Raw genomic sequence first — 23401 nt, 5'->3', positions numbered from 1 at the left:
AAACAGTGGTTTTAACCAGATACAACAGGAATTGTCTTACTACCTCAAATTTTGCAAAAATATATGACCATGTGGCCACATCCTCAGGGCACTCGCCAGGGCCCGTTGCAAGGTTCAGGCTTCCCGGGCTTTGTGTAAATACCCCCGTTGGCTCAGTGCTGTGTGAAATCACTTGGTCTAAGGAAGTTAAGAAACTTTCTGATAAATCCTGGGGTAAAATTAAACCAGAAGAACACTGTGTCTTGAGGCAGACTTTAACAGAAAAGAGGTCAACAGCAGACGTGCCAGGGCCGGGGAGTCAGGCCCACCGCGTGGTTCCCAGCAAGGTAGCCACCACCCTCACCTCCACCCCCCAATGCGCTAACCCCCAGCTCACAGAGGCAGAATAATGTGCCTGCAGGTGAGACCTGAGAGTCGCCATTAGAAATGAGCCGCCAAAACATTCCCGCATGACAGGATTCAGGGGTTCACCAGCAACAGACCCCTGGGAAGGACTGGGGGTCTACAGAGGCTCAAAGTCACAAAGTCCTGTCCCTGGGGTCCAATGCCCAACAGCCCTCAAAAGGGACTCGCCAGTGTTGGGAGAGCGTCGCTTGGGTTCATGATTTTTCTCAGGCCAGAGAAACCAGCAGCGAGCCTTGCAGTGTGGCTGGGGAGGAGGGGACGGCTTGGAGAATCAGGCCTGACAGGAAGTGGCTGGGGGCGGCAGTTTAGAAAGAAGCATTCCTGGGAAACTGTGGACTTTTATCAGAGACCCGGAGGCCACCCATGTCCTTCGCTGTCCTTGTCACTGAGGTTAATTTAGGAAAAGGATGTGAAAGGTAGCTGGCCGTTGCCTGAGAACAAAGCCACTTTTCAGGGATACAATCGGGTGGCTCCTGGGAGTCACCGAGGCAGACAGGCTCAGTCTTCGAAACCGGCCCCCACCCGTGGGACATCTCGAAGGCAACCTGAGACCCTTCCTGTGGGGCAGGCTTGGCCACAGCAGGTGGGAGAGAAATTCGGAGACAAAAAAAGGCTCCCCAGGGCCGGGGGGAGAGCGCAGGACTGGCTCCCTGCATTGTGCAGGGCTGGGCTTTACCCCAGAGGTCTCGCCCCTACTCTCACCTTTCAGGAGCTAAGGGAGGGCCTGAGCCACCAGGACGTGGTGTCAAAGACCCAAGCGGGAAGGACTCCAACTGCGTTTGACCCCGAGAGACAACAAATGCCCTGGCCCATCGAGGTTCTCTGGAGACTGGGGTGTCAGGGTCTCCTTCCCACCACACGGTTTCCCAAACGAGGCCCAGCAGAAAGCAGAGCCCTAGCTGTTGGAGTGTGAGGTGGGTAGGGGGAGGTGGCTGCAGGTCAGAGGAGGTTCCGGTCGTGGTGGGAACCCTGCACAGCTTCCGAGGGTGGGGTGTCCCAAAGTCCTCCCAGGTCGGGTGTCAGGCGAATAGAGACCCATCGGTGCTCACTGTGAGGGCTCTGGGACTCGCTTCTGCAGTTTTGTGCAGCTGAATCTGTGTATGTGGACGCAAACGTAGAAGGAAGAGACTCGGGAGGTGGCGTTGGGGGAGGCGAAATCGTGGGACGGGGGCCCGGTGTGTGTGTGTGTTTGGGGGTGAAGTTAGGGAAAGAAGAGGAAAGTTGAGAACTGCTAGGTGGCATCTCGCTTCGTGAATCTCCTATAAAACTGAGGCCATTCACTAAAGTTTTTGTGTTGTGGAGGTGGGGAGGAAGATTGTGACAAATGAGGAGGGTGGCCTCCAGGTGGGGTGAGAGCAGAGGCCGCCATGGGGGGTCCTACTGGAGCATGTGGAAGAGATGGGCAGCGAAACCGAAACATGGAGCGGACGGGGGAGTTGCAGGGGCCTCTGAGATGACCCACAGCAGGAGTCCAGGCCCCGCAGCCCTTTCCCGGCTCTCCGGCCGCCCAGCTTGACTCGCATTCGTTGTAGAGTGCAGTCTTCACCACGTGCGGATGAACTCCCAGGAAAGGGCTCCGATTGGCTTTGCTCTAGTAAGGACCCGCCCCCCAACCAATCACCAGCAGGCTGCGGTGTCCTATAAGCACAGGTGGTCCCGCGGGACCCACACAGTTGGGTGGGCTGTTCCCCTGAGAAAGGCAAGGTTTCAGGGCCTCAGAATGGCAAGTGCCCGCAGAGGGCGGGGTCGCACTGAGCATCTACTCTGTGTCAGGGACTTGGTGTACGTCATCTCTGAACCCCTGTAAAAATATTCTCGCCCTCAACCCACAGAGGAAGAAACCAAGTCTCGGAGAGGTGACGGGGCAACAAAGCTAGTAAGTGGTTGAGCCGGGATCAGACCTGGGTCTTTTGGGTGCCAAAGGCCGGGCTCACCCCGCTGCTTTGTCTTTGTAGCCTCGCTTTTGGGGGCGCTGCCCGTCTTCCCGTGAGAGCAGAAGGCCCCGGGCGGAGACCCCGCGAGATCTTTTCTCCCGTCGCCAGAGCACAGCTTCCCCCACGTGGAGTCTAGGCAGATACCTAGTTGTCCACCCAGGGGTCCTCCGGGGGGTTTGCCCTGATGGAGGTAAGAGCCAAATCCATATTTTTACAAAAATCTCACCAAATGTGCAATGTAAGTATGAGAATGATGGCTCATAGAAACCTCCCCATGTTCTTATTAGACGTCCTGTCCTGGAGGGTTGCACCTGGTGACAGGGACTGTCCTAGCCAGTTTGCCTCCACTGAGGTATTTTCATGTTGTTTGCCTGTTAGAGTTTACATGTGTTAAATTTGCATGTTCTTTGTTACTATGGTATTGCATTATATCTCCCCAAACAAAACTCAGAGCTAGAATACATGGGTCAAAGTGATTCTATAAGGCAGCGGTCCCCAACCTCTTTGGCACCAGGGTCAGGTGCTCCTATGAGAATCTAATGCCTGATGACGTGAGGCGGAGCTGAGGCGGTGATGCTGGCGCTGGGGAGCGGCTGCAGATATAGATGAAGCTTCGCTTGCTTACCCACCGCTCACCTCCTGCTGCGTAGCCCGGTTCCTAACAGGTACCAGTCTGTAGCCCAGGGGTTGAGGACCCCTGCTCTACGGCCTAATGTGGGGGTGCAACGAGACATATCAACCCCACTGCTCAGAATGATGCTGGAAACATAAAAACAGGAGCAGGAGAGGGATGCGGATGCAGAGATTAGATCTGCAGGTTCCGAGCCAGCGAATCTGCAGGTGAGGTGCTTCCGCAAAGCGGCTGGCAAGGGAAGGGACAACTCGGAAGGATGACGCCAAGGGGTCGGTGATGATTCTCTGGATCCATCTGGCCCCGGCTCCCAGTGCAGTGAGGGAGCAACTTTGCCAGTTAGGGTAGGAGTGGCGAGAGCCCATGGCTTCTCCAAGTTCACCCACAGGATTATTTCTGGAATAAACAAAAAATAATTTTTTTCAGCACAAAATTGGTTCATTCTGACGCTAAAGTCAGAGAAGATGTTCAAGCCGTGGAGACACCACTTAGCACTTCCTTCTAGCAAGAAAAGAGAAACTAGGTCACACTGTTGCTGAGAAGGCTGAATTGTGTCCTCCCCCTAAAATTCACCAGCTGAAGTCCTAACCCCCAGGCCCTCCGAAGGGGATTGTACTTGGGCATAGAGTCTTCGAAGAGGTTAGTAATTTAAAATGAGGTCATTAGGGTGGGTCTGGCATTGTTTCAATGTGACTGGTATTTGTTGATTAGTTTGTTCTTTTTTGTTCCTTAGAGTCTGCATATAAGTGAAATCATATGGTGTTTGTCATTCTCTGTCTGACTTATTTCACTTAGCATAATAACCTCTAGGTCCTATCGTTTGTTGTTGCAAATGGTAGGATTTTACCTTTTTTAATGGCTGAGTACTATTCCATTGTATATAATGAACCGTAACGTCTTTGTCCAATCGTCTGTCGATGGGCATTTAGGCTGCTTCTATAACTTGGCTATTGTACATTGTGCTTCCATGAACACAGGGGTGCACAGATCTTTACGAATTATTGTTTTGGTTTTCTTTGAATAAATACCCAGAAGTGCAATTGCTGGGTCAAAAGGTTTTTAATTTTTTTTGAGACACCTCCAGACAGTTTCCCATAGGGGCTGTACCGATTTATGACTGGTGGTCTTATAAGGAGAGATCAGGACGCAGACACCCACAGGGAGGACCATGCAAGGGCACAGGGCACAGGGAGAAGAGGGCCACCAGCAAGCCAAGGAGGGAGGCCTCGGGCGGGACCCGCCCTGCTGACTCCTGGGTCTTGGCTGTCTGGCCTCCAGACTGTGAAACAGTACTTGTCTGTCTAAGATCCTAGCCGGTGGTGTCTTGTTATGGCAGCCCTCAGACATGAGTACACAGCCCAAGATGAACCGTCAGATACTACGTTCAGAAAGTACATGCAGTTGGCAGAATTCCTTGATCAAAAGGCGAGGATGGAGGTCACAGAACGTAAGTTGCACATCAGGTGGAACCGCTTAGCGAGAACCACGCCAGGAGCCTGTAAACATTTTGACTAAACCATGGATGGCTCAGCTCTGGCCTCTCTCCAGGCAGTACGTATGTATTGAGGTAAGGAATAATCAAACCTGTAGCAAGTTTTTTTAAGGGTTTATTTGAGACCAAACTGACAACAATTGCCAGGAAGCAAGAACACTACTGCTTCCGGGGAATAATAGTTTGCAGCTTTTTTTATGCCTTTGGCATGAAGGAGAGACCGTAAAGATGACGTGGAGGTAGGAGAAAGCAAGGCAGGGAATGGATTACAGGCGAGTTAAAGAGATCACGTGCCCTCTTGAAGGCGGTTCCACTTATGACAAAGGTGAGTTAACCTGGGTGCCAGGAACAATGGCCAGGGCTTGCTTAAGACAGAGGCAAGCCTTTTAAAGAAGTCAGATGCTTGGAGTGGGACCACCCACAGTGACCCAGTTAGGAATGTATGTATGATTAGGTCACCCCATGCAGTAAACTTTCCACGGAACGCGTTTTTTGTCCAGTTATCTGAGGCAGAAATGTTTGATGACTTTGCTCTGTTTATCGTTGAAAACCCAGGTCCAGGAGGGGAGATGGTGTGTGTGTGTGGGGCGGGGGGTGTTTATTAACCACCCTGTTGTTTCAATATAGAGAAGAAAAGCCACGTCGATGTCAGTTTTGAGGGAGCATCACATGATCATGCAGTGTCCTTGTGACAACAGAGGTTCTACATGGATGTCTTTTCACGCTTTTTGTTCCTCACGAGGACCTGTCAGGGGTCAATTGTACGTTCCTCACCTTACTTTGGTGGTGAAAGAGAGAGTCGGTTGGGAATAAAACCAACGGCAACCAGTAATGTGTCTTTTTTAACAGGCTGAATTTCTACCTGCAGGTTGAAGCCCCACATGATAACGGTGAAAATTCGAGATGTGATCTTTTTTTTTTTTTCCTAACACTGTTAACTCCCATAAAAGCCGTTCCTCAAATTTCGAATGATTGACTAACACAAGATTTCTTAACAGTATTTTGTTTCGCATGAATTTGTTTCATAGCCAAATATCACGATTTTCACATGAGGACAAGCTGTGAAGACTTCTGGAAGACAGAAGTGTGTGCAAACAGCTCACTTGCTGCCAGTTTGGCTCTTTCTCAAATACTTCATGACAATACAAGCAAAATAATAATAATTTTAGCTAACGTTTAGCAAAGCATTTCTCCCACGTGCCGGGCAGTGTTTTAAGCACCTTGTATTTATTTTCACTCATTTTGTCCTTACAGTGAGGGTTTAAGGGAGGTGATTTCATCCAGATCTCTGGAGGCGGGAGCTAAGGCCACAGTCAAGTGACTTGCTCATCGTCACACAGCTGCTACGTGGGGACTCCGGCCGTCTGGCTCCACAGCATGCCACCCTCTATTTTGTCTACCAGGCGGAGGATTAATCAATGACTCATTTCCAGCTGGATCTAAATGCCATGGCAGAAATGGAAGAAACCCTCTCCAAAGCCACATGTGACCAGAGCGGCTCAGAGACATCCCAGGTCCGGAGGGTGATATGTCATCGAGAGAGCACCTGGGCCGCACTGCAGGCAGTCTCCTGGGGTAATGTCCCCAGCTCCTGAGGCCAGATTTGACCGGAAGCCCCAGAAGGGCCCTTTATGACTCAAGTCTGGGCTGTTGGGGCGGGGGTGGAGCTCCAGGAAGGGCGAGCAGGAAACTCTGGGGCAGGAGCTCATACTGCTATCCACGGCGGACCCCAGTTTGTCTCTTAAGGCCTTTCTTTCAATAGGATCAGGCCCACCACGTTATCCGGGATAACCTCCTTTACATTCAGTCAACTGATCACGGATGCGAATCACACCCGCGAAACACCTCCACAGCAGCACGTGGAGAGAGGAGTGTTGGATTGGTCACTGTGAGTCCATAGCCCAGCCAAGACGACCGTCATGGGCCACAAGTCAACTCCAGGGGCCGAGAGGATTTTTCCATTTCGTAGAAATGAAGAATTGGGGAACAACACATCTATGGCTTAACGTACACCCTAAAACCAGGTAAAGGTGCGTGCGGGAAAACCTGTCAATCAGTCGGCGTTCTTCCAGGTACAGGCTACGGGGTTGCTCTTTCAATGATTACCGTAACTTTTCATTTTTTTTGTATTTATTTTTTACTGTTACTTTTTAAAGTAAGTTTTTTCATTCAACGATTCCATAACTACAAAATGTACACAGCGGGATGAATTCTCACGGACGACGCCACCCCGCAACAGCACCAGAAAGTCCCCTTGGGCCCCGTCCCCACCCCCGTGCCCTGCCATCACGAGGTCCTCTGAAACCCCGGGCAGCGCCGCCTGCTTCCGGGCGTGTTCGCGCCTGGCTTGTCTCCCCGCCGTCCCGTTGTGAGCTTCGGCCACACGGCCGTCTTGTGATTATGGTTTGCTCATTCTCGATGGCGTGTGCTGTTCCACTGTGTAAATACAACACACTTTACGTCTCTGTTCTCCGCCGAGGGACTTCTGGGGGGTTTCTGGTTTGGGGGTCATTATGAATGAAGCTGCCGTAAACGTTCCGGTACACGATTTGGGGGGGACCTCTGAACGCTTTCTGTTGTCTCTCCCTCAGGGCGGAACAGCTGGGTCGTAGGGTAGGTGTCATTGGCAGGTACTGCCCAAAGCTTTTCCCAAGAGGCCGTGCACACTCACACCTGCACCAGGAGCGTGTGGGGGTCCCCGACGCGCCACATCCTCGCCGGCACCTCGTGGCGTCTGTCCTTCCGCGCGCACTCTGCTGGTGGCGGTACCGGGCTATGACAGGGCATTATACTTTTAATTCTCATTTCTTGATGACTGACGCATTTGCACATCTTCTCGATCGTTTATGGGCCATTTCTAGATCTTCTTTCGTGAAGTCGTCCGTCCATTTTTCGGTTCTCTTCATCATATTGATTTGTAGAACTTCTCTATATATTCTAGATACGGTCGTTTGCTGCGATTTTATACTGCAAATATTTTTTTCCCATTCGGCGGGTTACCATTACTTTCTCCCTTAATACACGTTAAATTCTTAATTTTAACGCAGCCTAAATATCAACCGTTTCCTTCACGATTAGCGTTTTTTCGTGTGTCCTCTTTGCATAACCCAAAGTAAAGAAAATAGTTTCTTCTGTTTTCTTCTAGAAGTTTTCTTGTTTTACCTTTTTCACTTTTTCATCTCGAGTCCACTGGGAGTTGAGTTTTATGCGTGGCGTCAGGAGTGGCGTGGAAATTTACTCACACCCACGTGGCGGCCCTACCCATACCATTTAGTAAAGACGCGTTGTCACTACCGTGAGTGTTTGACCTCTCCCATTTGTCCCCTCTTATTTCGACAACTGTGAGTCTTCTAGAAAATTCGCTTACAACTGAAGGGCCGCGAATGGACACGGGTGACGAGCGGGGGACCGAGCAGCCGCTGCAACCAGCGCGTTCACGGAGCCCCGGCTGCGTGACCGGCACTGCCCTGGCCGAACAACCACCTTCCTGTTCAGAGCTCACCCTGACCACGGCCACTGTCATCGCCGTGCTGCGGGGGAGGAGACTGAAGCTCGGGAGCCCGGGGACTCGCCCACAGCCCACGGCTGGCTCCCGGCAGAGCCCGGACTTTAGCCCAGACGGATCCAGCGCCAAGGTTGCTATTTTGAATGAGAATGGTGGCGATGGTGGCAATGGTGACGATGGTGACGAGCCTGTGCGTTTGGGGTGACGGTACAGTTTTCAGAGCACTCCGCGACCAGAAAGGGGCTCGTGACCCCAAACCACTGTCCCTGGGACCCTGGGGGCTCAGAGCCCAAAGGACTGAACGACTCAGAGGTGGCCAAAACTGAGACATTCCTGGGGCTTCCAGGAGGCGCCGCCAACAGGATTGGGGGGGGGGGGCGTCTCCCTGGAACGTGCCCAGAACCAAAGGCGCTGTGGCAACAGCAAGAGTCGACCTCTTTGACTTTCAGAAAAACCCCACGTCACCAGGAAAACCCAGCCCTGGGTCATGGAAACATAACTGGAACTTCATCTGCCGGTCTGGTCCGTCCGGAGCGGGGGGATCTGCCAGAGATGGAGCCAGATGCACGGATAATTCGGTTAGGACCAAAGCTGCGTGGACAGACAGCCCGGCGGATGGCCTGGGAGGGCTGCGGGAGGGAGGCCACGGTGGGGCTGCAGAAACACGAGCCCTCACGGCGACAGGGTCCCTCCCCCCGGGCACCCGCCCTGCACGCCCCGAAACCAGCGCTTCACACAGTGGTGTGAAGGATGAGCATCCTCCCTAGTTTGCCCGGTCCCCTGGAGGACACAGTGGTGTGAAGGATGAGCATCCTCCCTAGTTTCGGTCCCCTGGAGGATGAGCATTCGAGTGATGCTAAGCCTGGGCCTGCCCAAAGCGGAGAGCTGCATGGGGAGGCGGGGAGGGGGGGCTGCCACGGCCTCCGGCCTCTCCCTCCCCTCCCTCCTCTGGCCTAGAGGGTCTGAGGCTCTGGCGTTTCTGCCCCTCCTCTCTGTCCCTGTCCCCCAGGAACAGAGGGCGGAGAGCTGGCCTCTCAGTGCTGCCCCGCCAGCACAGAGATGCTCGTCACCCCCTGCCGCATGAGTTGGCGGTTCCGGGGACAACTTAAAGCCCTCTCTTGGTTCCCGAAGCGTCGACACCACCCGAGGCCGCGCTGACATTCGTCCTCCTTTCCTGGGGAACCATTTTTTAAGTTGATTAGCGGACTATTTCTATTTTCTGGTGGTTTTGTTTTACTTCAAATACCAGGTCAAAGCAGCCTGAACCAGGGGAGTCGAACAGAGCCAGATACGACCCCGGGGGGTTCTCCACTCCGCGGGAGGAAACTCGTCCAGGAATTTTTTCATGTGACATGGCCATGGGGGGCCTTGCTCAGTCCTGCGGGGTCTGGGCCGCGCTGCACAAACTGCAGTCGAGAAGAAAGGCCTGGCTCTCGGCTCCATCACAGAGCCCTAGAGTCCTGGCACCCGCCCCCGAGCCCTGCCCAGCTCCGGCTGCCAGCCCCTGCTGGCGGCAGCCCGGCCTTCATTCCGCGCCTGCAAAATGCAGATCGTCCCGGTCCCAGCCCATGAGGCTGTGGCGAGTACAAAGTGACATGGTCGTCCTGCTCCCTCCCCATGCTTGGGTCTAGTTCTGCTTCCCAGAGACTCACCTGTCTGATGCACGGAGGCCTTGGAGCCATGCCAGCCCTCATAGGAGCTCCGTGGCCAAGAGCCATAAATAAATGGCCAGAGTCAGAGCTCGGGCTGGTGGGAGAGACTCACAGGATTACAGCTGATAGTGACGCTGGACCCACCCTCAGAGCTCCAGGCTCAGGCCGCTGGTCCTCGGTCGCAGCTGGCCTTGAGCCTTCAGTCTCGGGCAGGGTGCTGAGGGTGCCCACAAGAGGCTGGGCTAGGTCTGTGCCCAGCCTTTGAAGGGGGCGGTAGGGCACCTGGAGAGACCCCTCCCCCACAGTGAGATGGGACATTCTGGGGAAGCACCCGTCATCCCAAAAAGAGTGGAACAGAATGAAGAGCTCGGTCTCTCTGACGATGTCTTGCTTTGTTCCCGTGGTCTTCAGGCGAACAGCTTCTGCTGAGCCTTGCACGTAGATATCCTAGTCATCAGAGGAATCAGCTTGAGGCTTGAGAAAATAAGACAAGTATGTATTGTTGATCAAAGATGCATTGCTGGTCAAAGCTGTGCAGGAACCTCACGGCTAGACTCACAGCAAGTAGCACCCTCCTCCTGCTCCTCCTCCTCCTGCTCCTCCTCCTCCTCCTCCTCCTCCTCCTCCTCCTGCTCGTGGGGACGGACCCCGCTGGCACCCCGGCTGTCTGCGGTGCTCAGTCACCGTGTGCCCCTCCCATTTCCTCTTCCCTGGACAGAAAAGAAACCCGAACTCTGTACTTTCTTAAGATGGATAGGAGGTACCAGTAGGGCTCCCATCTTCTCAGTTGGTGCCTTCTTAATCTATCAGCCTTTCCTTACTCCAAATTCTGATGTTTTGAGTTCTGCTCTTTAGACGTGTCAGGCACACTTTGGACAGGTAACGAGAGGAGGAGCCGCCGAGAGAGGAGAAGACCGGAGGATGGTTCGTGGGCAGGAACGCCACGCTCGGGGCACTCACCTCCACTGTCGGGCCCTGCACGTGTGCGCCCTGAGAACAACCGTGGAGCTCTGCAGGCAGCCCCCCACTCAGCCCCCCGCATGCTATATCACTCGGCATCTGAGCATTACAGGGTGATCCCATTTGGTCTCAAAAACAGCACCATGAAGGAAAAAAAAAATACAAGTCGTCGGAGGCATCGAGTTCCTTGTGCGAGCCAGGAGCTTCCGGCGCACCCGGAACACCCTGGGTGGCCACGGTTACGCTTCTTTCTGGTTCAGAGAGGTGAAGTGATTCATCCACATTCCCACGGAGGAGGGCAGGGCAGAGCGGCGTCAGGAGACCCAAGCCACCCCGGCCCCTGCAGACATGCTGCGGCCAACCCAAGACCTCGGGGCAGGAAGAAGTCACTTTAAACTCCCAGGAGGACTCGGTTCGCCATGCCTCCTTCCTCCCCCTCCAAGGACTGGACACGTCTCTCCAGGGCGGGCCGCTCCCTGCAGCTGCCCCAGGATTGTCCTCACATAACCCTTTCCACAGGCGGGGCTGGGAGCCTAATTCCATCCTCAAGAGATGAAAGCCAAGACCCAGAGAGGCTAAGGACTTGGCCAGTTCCACAGGGGATCAGTAGAGGCTGAGGGCAGATAGGCCGTGGGAGTGGCCCCAGCCAGGCCCAAGGACTGGGCAGTGAGGCAGGGCCACCTCTATTTGGCGTGGGGAGCTATGGTAGGGGCAAGCTGCCTGGCCCACAAGGCTGAGGAAGGTAGACGAGTAGTTCTCAGAAAAGGACAGGGGCCGGGGGCGGAGCAAAGTGGCCCCTCGCTGCAAGTCCCTGACCCTGCACGGTGCCAGGCCGTGAGGCCAGAGGAGCTGGCTGTGACCTTGGGAGCAGCATGGCGTCTGCAGGGACCGCAGGCACCCAGAGGAGGTGTCTGACCTTTGCAGTTTTGTGAAATCATACCTAGGTTTAGATTATTTTTATTTATCCTGCTTAATATATGCTGCGATTCCTACATTTGTAGATTCATGACTTGCACCATTTCTGGAAAATTCTCAGCTATTTTTTCATTCTCCTCTCCTCCAGCCGCTGCCTTTTGGGGCTCAGGGTAGACTCTGCTATCCTGTTAAGGGTGGAAAATTTTCAAATGGCCAATTTATGCTAATGTTATCCAGGTTGTAGTTCTAGGAGATATTCTATGCAAAGATATGCTAATGGCCGACTTCTGCTTCTGTAAACCTGCTTGCTTGTTTGATGTGGTTTTAGGCTTTATAAGCTGCCTCCTCTGGAAGCTCAGGGCTGATCTCTAACCCTGGGTGGTCGAGAGCTCACAATTCTTCTCAACTGGCCTCGTGGGTCTTAGATTTGATCGCACCACAACACTGCAAGTTGCCGGAAAGGGCGTCTCAGGCAGGAAGAGAGCCCGAGCAAAGGCTCGGAGGCAGGGAAGCACCTGCCGGTTGGAATTCTCAAACTGGGGGACCCGCCCAGGCCAGAACCAGGCACAGAGCAGGGGCAGGTGTAGAGAGTGGGTGTGAGTGTGGAGGGCACACTCAGCAGTCGTGAAAGGACAGGACCAGCCTGGCGGAGCCCGAGCTGAGAGAAGGGAACGGAAAAGTGTTGTGGCCGCCAGCCCCCGAAAGACACACGGACCACCAGAACTCAGTGAGTTACAGGGAACACGCTCTTTATTCAGCCAGCTGGGTCTGCCAGGGATACGCAGACGCCAAATTCAGCAGCCCCGAAAGGCAGAGGTACAGGGTTTTTAAGCCCTAAATCCCATCCTTCATTCTGTCTGAACACAAAGGTCTATTTTTCTTCTATTTACTACCTGTCGGCTCACAGGTCAGGTGCGTAAGCGGGGGTACAGCAGCAGAAAGCTCGTTTAGAATGTTGTGTTCCTCTAACCAAAGGCCTATGTTCCCATAGCGATAGTCAAACAGTAATTTCCAGTAAGGGTCATTTTTTCAGCCGCTACAAAAGAAAGGCATTTCCTCGAAGGCAGACAATGTCTCCCTGACGGGGACGAAGCCTTGAGCCCACGTGGAGTGGGAGAAGGTCAGCCTGTGACTCGCACAGGAAGCTGAGGTTCCCAACGGGAACTCGAGTGCCAGGTTACCGTGTGGATGAAAACGGGGTTCTGTAACAGATGGTGAATCCCTCACTGGGCAGGTCATGTGGGCCAGGCACGCCTCAGTTATATAACTTTTTTTTTTTTTACCGAAAGACACATCTTTGCCGTAAGCAAGCCCGCCCACGGGTCTGTGCGTCTTTGCCAACGAACCCCCCTTCCAGGCTCCTCCTCCTAAGGTGTGACCAGCCTCCAGAGAGCAGAGAACCGTAACTCCCCTGGAACAGAGTCCCCGCCGGGCTTTCTCCCCCCTCTGTGTCCTCTTCCTTACGCTCCCTCCTGAATTTTAAATGCATAAAAGAAACTGGGAAACTGTGTAACGACTTATGAATTTACAACACACACATGGAAATAAGCCACTCTAAGTGAGAGTCGGCCGAAGTCAAACACATGAGAAATTTAGACCTAACTCCTCCGCTTCCCCGCAAAGACTACAGATAGCCAATGTCAGACTGTGGACAAGAAAAGAGCTCCAGAGGAAGTAACCTCACAGGGTTATCTGACCATAAACTCCTAACCAGGCAGATTGTGGAGCAGCCAGTCATGCCCAGGCCTAGAACTGCCTTTGTGAAAGGTTTGTCTTTGCCTTAAGCAAGTCCGGTCCTGGTTTTCGTGCCTCTAGGTAAACACGCCTTTGGAATAACCAGGCTCACAGAGCATCCCCCTGTAATCCGTTCCCGGCCTGGCTCTCTCCCAAGTCCCATCACCTTCTTTAGGTCTCCTCCTTAATTCCAAATGTATAAAAGAAACTGCAGAACTGTCATTTTTCAGAACATTTGAGATCTTGCTTCCTGGCAGTTGGTGTCAGTCTCTTGGGCTCACATTTGTGGGGCTCGAATAAACTCATAAAAATTCTCTGCAGGTTTGGACATTCTTACATCAATAAGATACAGAATATAAGACAATAACCAAATCTCAAAGGTTTAGAAACATCAAAGATGGAATAAAATAGCGGGAAACAAGAGACCATCAAAAGTGGCCAGGCTGATCTAAACATTAAACCAAATAGAATTTGTAGATACTAAAAATATAGTTTTTAAGATTAAATTCTCCATGGAGAGTTTAAATAGCAGATTAGACATGATGAAGAATGAGCTAGGAGATAGGAAGAAATGACCCATGATGCAATGAGGGAGGCCAGGGGGTGGAAGATGTGGAAGGGAGGACAAGGGACCGAGGGTAGGATACGCAGGTGTTGCTGCTGTGCGACCAAATCTAAGACGCACAGAGCCAACTGAGATGAACTGTGAGCCTCTGTTAGCCAGCCGGCCACTGACTCTCTACCACGCAGGGTTAGAGGAGATCCGTCCTGAGCTTCCAGAGGAAGTAGCTTATAAAGCCTAAAACCACATCAAACAAGCAAGCAGGTTTACAGAAGCAGAAGTTAGCGTATCTATACACAGGATATCTCCTCGAACTACACCCTGGTTAACATTAGCATCAGTTGGCCATTAGCATATCTTTGCACAAGACATCTAGAACTATACCCTGGTTAAACATTAAACAAGCAAGCCGACTATAGAAGCAGAAGTAGGCCGTTTGAAGATTTTCCACCCTTAACAGGAGGATGCTCAGTGAGGGCGCATCGAATGAACGAGGGGGTCTGCCGATGCGGGTGCCCCGTGCTGGCACCGACGGCGCGCCTGGTCCTGGTCCTGTGGCCAAAGCCCCGCCCTCGGCAACCGCCGAGTGCCTGGTCGCACGGAGGGAGCCCGGGGCCAGCAGCCAATGCAGCCTCGGCTCACATGGTGTGTGGCCCGGCTGAGCCCCATAACACACTGCCCCCGCTTGGCACGCGTGTGCTCCCATTGGGTGGCAACCGCCCGGGAGCTTAGCTCCCAGACGTGTTCACCCCAGGGGCCTCGAGCCCGAGCCGCAGCTCTCGACTCCCTTCTCTCTGGGATCTGGGGGCCGAAGGGGGCGCCCAGGGCGCTTCGGCCTCTGACCCAAGCTGCTTGCAGCCGCGGTTCACCTCAGGAGCCTGGGGTGGAGTGGGTGCATGTTGGGGTCAAGGGGCAGGGGTCTGCGGGTCCCTCCCAAGGTCTCCTCTCCCTCCCTCCGTCCGGTGTCCGTCCCCGCTCCTGACTCTTTCCCCGCACCTCTCCACCCGCTCCCGCCTCTGGTCCTCCCTCTGGGCTTCTTTCTTGCTACGTCACCCCCTCTCTCTTTCTGCCTCCACGTCTCTCTCCTCCACGCTCACCCTCCCCCCACCCATCTCCAACTCCCCGCTTCCCTCTCTCTCTCTCCAGTCCCAGTCTCCGGGGAGACTCCCGGGCCTAAGAGACATGCCGGTGGCTGTGTGGCACTGAGACCGACCAGCTGGAGTCTCCCCCAAAGCACACTGGGGGCAAAGGCCAAACAACAGGAAGAACAGAGGCCCCACAGGCGGGGAGGCCAAGCGCGCACGCCCGCCGTCCCAGGGGCTGAGCCTGCGCCTGGCTCCAAATGCCTCCCTCACCTGCACCCCCGCCAGGGGCTTCCTGCGCCAGGCTCTGGGGGGTTTCCCAGACAGCGGGCCCCAGAGGCTCTCTCTGATCCCCTGGGGACCCCAGTAGGGGGGATGAGAGGAGGCAGGCCCAGCATGCAGGGGTGGATCCCCCTGAAGGTACTGACTTGATTCAACAGTAAAGTGGCCTCCTCTGAGAGGTCAGCAGAGAGGCCAGGGATGGTGGGGACTCGGGCCCCCAGCCCAGTCTCAGCTCCCCCTGTCCCAGGCTCTCAGGTTTTCAGTTTCCTACAACACCAGACGACAGGGATCAGCCCTGGGGGGTGTGAACAGGGAACCAATGTCAAGGCCCTCGGGGCATGGCCCGGAGCCTCCACCGGAACCCCGACCGGAGCCCAGCTGATTGGCTGTCTTCTGGCGGTGGGGGTGGGGTGTGGGCAGGAGGACCAATCGGAGCCCAGATCCAGGACTCTGCAAACTGGAGCTGACCGAGGGAATTTAATGGGTCCCAGAGGTGGAAAATGTTACAGGTGGACCTTGGAAGCCTTTGGCGGTGCCATTTCTGAGCATGTGGGAGAAGCTGGTCTCCAGGGAGAGGTCACGACTCCCTATATGATAAAAGGCAGGGGTGCGTGTGGGGGGGGGGGATTTGAGCACCACATTTGGGGTGTTTCTGCCCTCCCCAAGATTTGGTTTTGAAGCGGTTTGGAACATGCCTCTCCAAAATACGCCCCTTTGATATGCTGATTAGTTTGAGCCAAAGGCTTCTGCTCAGCTGCACGGGCAGGAGGGCTTCTCTGCCCTCCCATTTCGACCTAAGAGCAGGACATAAAGTTTCCCATGGGAAAGGTGCCGTCCCTGCGCCAGAGACTGGGAGTCGACGCCTAAATGCATCTGGGCGAACAAGCCTGCAGAAGGAACCTTTATTTCCTGTTAGTCCCCACCCTCCCCCCCCCCCATATTTCCTACTCTGCTGTCCCACAACTTACTGCCCCGCGTCTAAGGCCCTGCATCTTGTCACTTTCTCACAATGTTTTGTTCTTTGTTTAAAAAAGGTGCATAAGCCTTTGGCTTCTTGGGGTCTTCGTTTTTCTTTCGAGGACTCCCGCATACATGTAAAAACATTGTAAAGAGAGTGTATGCTTCTCGCCTGTCGATCTGTCTTATGTCAGTTTAATTCTCAGGCCAGCCACAGAGCCTAAGGGAGGAGCAAAAAGTTTTTCTTCCCCTAAGGTTTCAAATCTTCCATGAGGATTCCACCAGCCAACGATTCCTCTTTGTGTCTAAGTGACTATGAATTGGGTTCCTGACACTGGCAATAAAAAATCCCTGGCTACGGCTGGCTGTCCCCTCTTATCCGCGGGGCGCACATTCCGAGACCCCCCAGTGGATGACTGAAACCACGTACTGAGTCCTATACGTATCATGTTTTTTCCTCTGCATACGTACCTATGATAAAGTGTAATTTATAAATTAGGCAAACAAGAGATTAGCAACGATAACTAACAATAAAATAGAACGATCATAACAATATACTGTAATAAAAGTGATGTAAATTTGCTCTCTCTCTCTCTCTCTCTCTGATAACCGAGACGGCTACTAAGTGACTTAGGGGACGGGTAGCTGACACAGTGTGGTTACCAGGACGAAGGGACGATTCACGTCCGGGAGGGACTGAGAGGGGCGGCGTGTGACTTCATCATACCACTCAGAATGGTACACAACTTAGAACTTATAAACTGTTTATTCCAGGATTTTCCGTTTAATGTTTTCAGACCGTGGTTGGCTGCGTGTGATTGAAACTGCGAAAAGCAAGTCGTGGAAAAGGGGACTACTGCCATTCCGTGCTTAGAGGCCCCCCAACTTTAAAACAAACAAACAAACAAACAAAAACCCTGCTCCTCACCCGCGGGCTCCTGGCCGGCCCTGGCCTCCCTTTTGCATTTAAACCTAGATGCTAGATGTCCCTTCTCCCTTCCCCTGTCCTCCCAGACCCCGCCCGCCTCCCGCCCTGGCCAGTCCCGAATGTTGTTACCTCCTGGGGCTCTGTCCTGGCTTCTCACCTCTTTTCTCCCTGTCACCATTCCCGGGCAGTCCACCAGCCCTCTGCTGCCACCCAGCCAGCTCCGCTGACCTCCAGGTTCACAGGTGCCTCCCACGCAGCTCCACCTGGACGTCCCTCCGAGGAGTCACACCCAAGCTGCAGCACATCGAAACCACTCACCGTCTTTCCCTGAGCAGCGGCTCCTGCCTCTGTGCCTTCGTACGGGCTGTTCCCTCCGCTGGGCACGCCCTTGCTGCCCAGACCCTGACCTGTTATAGGCAAATGCCTTTCATGCCTCAAGACTCAGCAATAGAGCAGAGATGATCACTCCCTTCTTTGCAGCTGGTCAGATTTCAGCTTCGCCTGACATTCGCCGACTCAGACAACGCCTCTGTCCACGGGAGAAGCCAGCGGCCTGAGGTGGTCACATCCACCCTCAGTGACAGTCTCTTCATTTGTAGAATGGGGACGATAACCTCCAACTCACCTGCTTCCTGGAGCTGACCTGCAGGTCAGGGGAAGGTTTGGCCCTCGTCATTTCAGGCGGGCCTGCGGTTCTGTGTCTCCTTCTTAGAGACAAGAAAGGAGATTGAAACCAAACCACGCATTCATGCAAAGAGTCACTTTCAGCTGACTCTTTCGGAGAAGGCGTCCTTTCATTCATTCATTCATTCATTCATCAAACACTGTCTGAGTATCTAGTATCTTCTAGGCCGTGGGCTTCAATCGAACCTGGGCCTGCCCTCCAGAAGCCCTTTGTCATTGAGCCAAGAGATGAGAAAGGAAACCACGTCCCTGTCATGTAACCAGGGTCACATGGGGCTGGGGAAAGGCCAGCCAGGGCAGACAGCCAGGGCCCTGGGTCCCAGGCACACGGAGGATGACCCGCCACCATCCCGGAGGCAGAGCCAGAACACAAACCCAGGTTCAGCATCTCCACCCAGAGGGTCTCAGGGGTTAGGACAAAACAGAATTCAGGCCTGGGGTCTCCATCTGGGGGACAGGCGCCCCCACCAGGCAGCAGCCAGGGTGAGGTGAGGCCGCCAGCCCCCTGCACGTCCCCTTCGCAGAAGGAGCAAACACCCTCCCCTGAGGAGTGGGCCTCGCCTCTTCTCCAGTTTTCGGGGGTGAACTCCAGTCGGCGTGGACCGCGCTGCGGTTAGTTATCGAGGCCCGAGGCCAGCACTGCCCACACTGGGCAGCTGACCTGGTGCAAAGCACGAGGTCCTCATCGGCGGTTCTCGAAGTGGGGTCCCAGAGCAGCGGCACCAGCAGCCCCTGGGAGCCGCTGGAAAAGCAGATTCTCGGGTCCCACCCCAGACCTACTGCAGCAGAATCGGCCAGGGTGGGGCCCGGCCACCTGTGTCTTAACAAGCCCGCCCGGTGTCCTGGTGCGCAGACCCTGGTGCACAGGCGAGCGTCCAAGAAGACAGGGCTGGATCTCAGGCCCGTGCCGGGCGCTCCGCCTGCGTCAGCTCAGGCAGCTCCCCCATCGGTGCACACGGCGGGGCCGGCATTACCCTCCAGGCTCGAGAGGGTCACTGAGCTAGCCCAGGGCTGGATCAGCACTCGACCGAAGTGGCCGAGACACCGCAGCCCGGGCCTTGACTGTGAGACCAAACTCTGGGCAGGAACGGCCCTGGCTGGCTGCTGAGGTCCTCTGCACACCTGCGCCGCTGTTCCCTGTGGCTTCCAGGTGCTCCATCCACCCGGGGAAACAGCTCTGCCGTCTGCCGGGCGGTCAGCCCGTGCGTCGTAACCAGGGGCTGCCATGAGGGAAGCAGAGGAGTCGGGACGAGCCCCCCATCTGGTGCATTGACCTCGGGGAGTTTCTTTATCTATAAAACAGGACTACAATCCCTCCCACAGAGGCCGGTGGCGAGATTGCGATCTTAGTCATGTGTTGCTTAAAGACGGGGATGGCGCTAAGACATGCATCCTTAGGTGATTTCGTCATTCTGGGAACGTCCCAGCGTGCGCTTACACAAACCTGGATGGCACGGCCTGCTGCTCGCCGAGGCCGTCTGGGATGAGCATCAGCCTTTGCTCCTAGGCTACAAACCTGTCGGGCACGTTGCTGTGCATACAGAGTGCTATGGACGGTTGTAACACAATACAAGTATTTGTGTATCTAAAGATATCTAAACATAAAAAAGATACGGGAAAAGTGCAACGTGAGATATAAAAAATGGTTCACATTTACAGGGTGCGTGCCATGCATGTCGCAGGCAGGGCTGGAAGTGACCCTCGGGGGTCAGCGAGTGAGGGTGAGTTGTTGTGGCCGCCAGCCCCCGCAAGACACACAGACCACCAGAACTCAGTGAGTTATAGGGAACACGCTCTTTATTCAGCCAGCCGCCGGGTCTGCCAGGGGTAGACCCCAAATTCAGGAGCCCCGAAAGGTAGAGGTACAGGGTTTTTAAGCCCTAAATCCCATCCTTCGTTCTGTCTGAACACAAAGGTCTATTTTTCTTCTATTTACTACCTGTCGGCTCACAGGTCAGGTGCGTAAGCAGGGGCGCAGCAGCAGAAAGCTCGTTTAGAATGTTGTGTTCCTCTAACCGAAGGCCTATGTTCCCATAGCGATAGTCAAACAGTAATTTCCAGTAAGAGTCATTTTTTCGGCCACTACAGAGCGACTGGGGGCCGGGACACCACTGTTCACCACCGCGGACTTTACGAACGCCGCCCACTCAGGCTCCGCTGCATTCATAAAAAAAAATTTTTCTTTCTTCAATAATAAATTAACCCGAGCTACCATAACATTGTCACATGACAAACTTAATTCTCTTAATGTTTTGACTCTTTTGTAATTAACAGCTTAAAACACGCACATTGGAAACCAGCACAAACACTATTTCTTTATATCCTTATTCGAGGAGCTTTTTTTTTTTCCATTTTAATTAACGTATTTATTTACTTTTTACGTGTTTTTTGTTGTTGTTAAAAACTAAGACACAAACACAAGCATCAGCCTAGGCCCACGGGGTCAGGACCATCAAGGTCACCGTGTGCTGCCTCCACGTCCTGTCCCCCTGGACGGTAACATTCAGGGACAGTCACATCAGGCGCCGTCACCTCCAGGGATGACAGTGCCTTCTCGGGGGATACTCCCCGAAACACCCGCCTGAGCCTCTTCTTGAGAAGGCGTCACTCTCTTCAGAAACGTGTCTGTGGTGCTTCGCTGGGTTCATCTCTTCTTCGCATCACAGATTTGCTCGTGAGCAGACAGCACGCCGCGAACGCGCCTCTGCCGCCGAGAACCTTTCGGCGCCGGCTCCACGTTTTCAAGCCTAGAAACAGCTTCCGCGGTCCGCAAACGCCTCTGCCACGCCTCTCTCCGCGAACTTTCCGGGGGCTCTTGTTCGTTTCATTCTTCCTCTTGCTTCTTCCTCGGCTACATGTTCCTGTTTCCAACTAGTCCTCAGTAGTCAGCTCCCCAGGAAGTGTTACCGGAGAACGGGGGTCCTCTCCCGGCACGTCGTGCAGGTTCTTGATGTCTCGAACAAAGAATTGAGCAAGACACCGAAATACGACGAAAAGACAAGTTTTATTAGAAGGGAAAGACAAGTTTTATTAGAAGGGAAAGTCCACTCCCAGGCGTGGAAGGGGGCCTGAGCCGGAGAAGCGGGCTCAAAAGGCCCGGCGACAAAGCCTTTGGGGTTTTTATCCCCGTTTGCTGTGGGTGGTCACTTTTTTCAGAGGAGCGGGCTTCCTTGATTGACAACTAAGGTTGACAGGATTCAGTGATTCAACATTTTGCTTTCTGTGCATGTTTGTTGCCAGAATTCAGTCTGTTATAATGATAAAATGAACTTCCGGGCTTATGCGTTATATTATAATGTGGTGTAATGAGGCTCAGGTGAGTTGAAGGTCATTGGGTCTTCATTGTGCAGGTGCAAGTGACTGTCTTAAACTGGTACCTATCCTCTGCCTACTTGTTTCTTTGTGCCAGTTGAAAAAATGCCTTTTGGCCTGCTTAATTGTAGGTGGATTAGGGCGGACCCCTTCTAAGCTAGGATGACCTCAGTGTCTTTGCAGGCAGACCCGAAACCCCCTAACTAACTTTCCTGCCTACTTCTTTTCCAAGGGCCGTGAACCCCTTTATTATTAGTATGGCTGTTGAGGGACGGAGGGAGGCCTCTTCTGCCGTATCTGCTTCCTGCTGAGAATGGCCTCAGTCCCTGCCCACAGGGGTTTTCTTGGAGCTCTTTCTTTTTCTGCCTCAGTCAGGGTGGGGTCTTGGGTTTCCTGCCGAAGTGCCACGATATATCTGTTAATTTCTATTATTGATTTGCCCATTAAGCTAATAAAGGGAAACAAGCTTGGTTAATATATTTCTTAAAGAGTAAAAAACGATTTTGGGCCTAAAATCCCCTCCCCTCTCTGACTCTAAGGGACTGTCTGACTTAACACCATTTCTACTAACGATGGGCTGATGATCCTGATCAACAGTCAGAGGATCTGAGTCACCAGTTTAGGGCAATTATCAGGATTTGAGGGAGAGGGCCTTTTTCCCTAAGAAAGGAAGAAAACTAGGTTTACTAAAAAGATTAACTCTGCAAGAGATGTCCCATTTCGTTTCCTGCTAAAAGATTCAGAATTTTACAAGGGATGTCCCGTCTCAGAACCACCTCAAGGTCCCCCCAGGGGAAAAGCTGTTTTGCCATCTCAGCAGGAGCCTTGATGATTTGTGTAACCTTTGCAACGTCACTGGGCTATCGGAATGTTTCGGCCCCATCACAATCTTACGGGACCACCGTCGTATGCGCAGTTTGTCCTGCACAGTCCGGTTGTGCGCGGACCAAAACATTCCTGTCGTTATCATCGTTATCTGGTTATCTGGTGCCCTACTGTACTGAAGAATACTAAGAAAAAGAAATCACAGGCCGCCAAGATAACACACCAAGACTTAATTGCAGTCTCAGCCCCTCCCAGGAACCTGACCTTAAACCCGTCTGGAATTTCCTGATAAACCCCTAATAAGGTCACACCCCTGCGCCCTTCCCCCAAAGACAGGTGCCCTCCCCTGAAACAAGCCTTGTGTTTTGCTAACACCTTTCTTGTCCACCCCTCCTCCTCCCCCGCCCCCAGTTTCTGCCTGTAAGAGCCTTCCATTTGTACAATTTCTCAGAGCACCTTTCTGTTTACAAGGTGCGATGCTGCCCTAGTCATTGTTTGATAAAGCCAATTACATTTTTACATTCACTCGGTTGAATTTCTGTTCTCTAACAAGAGCCACCTCCACCTTCTTCCCAAATGTGACCGAAACGGTACAAAAAGGATATTTTTAAAGGCATAAATCCTCAAGGACAGACAGAATGGAAAAGGAGATGATGATAACACTTGGGAACCTGGGCGGCAGATGGATGAGACTAACTGGTGCACAGAGACCCAGGGAGGATGAAGGCCGAGCCTGCGTCCTCACACGGTCATTTCTCTGTGTCTGTATCTTCACCGCCTCTGTTCGGGACACCAGCTGTTTGGGATTGGGGCCCATCCATATGACTTCATTTTCCTTAATTACCTCATTAAAGGCCCAATCTCCAAATACGGTCATGTTCTGGGTATGGAGGTGGGCGGGGTGGGGTGGGGTGGGGAGGGTTAGGACTCCAACACATAAATCTGGGGGGACACAACTCAGCCCCTAACAGACAGGAAAATAAACAAGCTCCGTAGAGTTCCTATCATCCAGAAAATTGACATCCTCTTAAACAAGGCTCGAGGGAAAGAAGCAATCAAAATCCAAACTGCAGAAGATCTAGAAAAGACAGTCCTAAAGGCAGGTCAGAAGCTTTGGGAAAAGGGGCCGTGCAGAGAGCAATCCCCGCGTTAAAGGACGAACGCTGTTCACGTTAACAAACGAGAAGGAATGAATGCAAATGAAAGGCACAGAAAGGTGACAGACTCTCCTAAGACCACACAGGTGGTGTGAAGCAGAGGTGGGATTTGAACAGGGTCTGCTTCGCAGGCATAAACATCTTAACTGCAACACTGTAATAGCCACTCTCTCCCTGCGGAAAAAAATTTAAAAAAAAAAAAGGATTACAAAAGATGTCCAGCAATAGGGCATCACTTAAATAGTCATGAAATAGCCATGCCCGAGACACTATGCAGCAGCATGTGAGAGGGCTCGGTGCCTCGCCCAGCTCCATGGGAGAACTCGGATCACGAGCTGGCATCGCCTCTGCATCTGGAAAGGAGTCCGCTGTGTCCCATCGTTG

At 53.2% G+C, this 23401-nt stretch overlaps 1 long non-coding RNA gene across 6 annotated transcripts; it reads left to right on the top strand.

Annotated features, from left to right (window-relative positions):
* Positions 1 to 15: 15 nt before the first annotated feature.
* On the top strand, positions 16 to 12834 carry LOC107505556. 6 transcript variants are annotated; one of them, XR_004955901.1, is made up of 5 exons: positions 16 to 2691; positions 3397 to 3609; positions 4307 to 6037; positions 6225 to 8545; positions 10031 to 12834. It is a non-coding gene; the product is annotated as an uncharacterized LOC107505556 (long non-coding RNA). The 6 variants fall into 6 exon arrangements; XR_004955899.1 differs by lacking the exon at positions 10031 to 12834 and having other exon boundaries at positions 16 to 2281; positions 2361 to 2691; positions 6225 to 8741; XR_004955900.1 differs by lacking the exon at positions 10031 to 12834 and having other exon boundaries at positions 16 to 2529; positions 2627 to 2691; positions 6225 to 8741.
* Positions 12835 to 23401: the final 10567 nt, after the last annotated feature.

This window comes from Rousettus aegyptiacus, unplaced genomic scaffold (genome assembly GCF_014176215.1).
Source record: "Rousettus aegyptiacus isolate mRouAeg1 unplaced genomic scaffold, mRouAeg1.p scaffold_m13_p_2, whole genome shotgun sequence".
NCBI lineage: Eukaryota > Metazoa > Chordata > Mammalia > Chiroptera > Pteropodidae > Rousettus > Rousettus aegyptiacus.
This window is presented reverse-complemented; position numbering and strand designations above follow the sequence as displayed.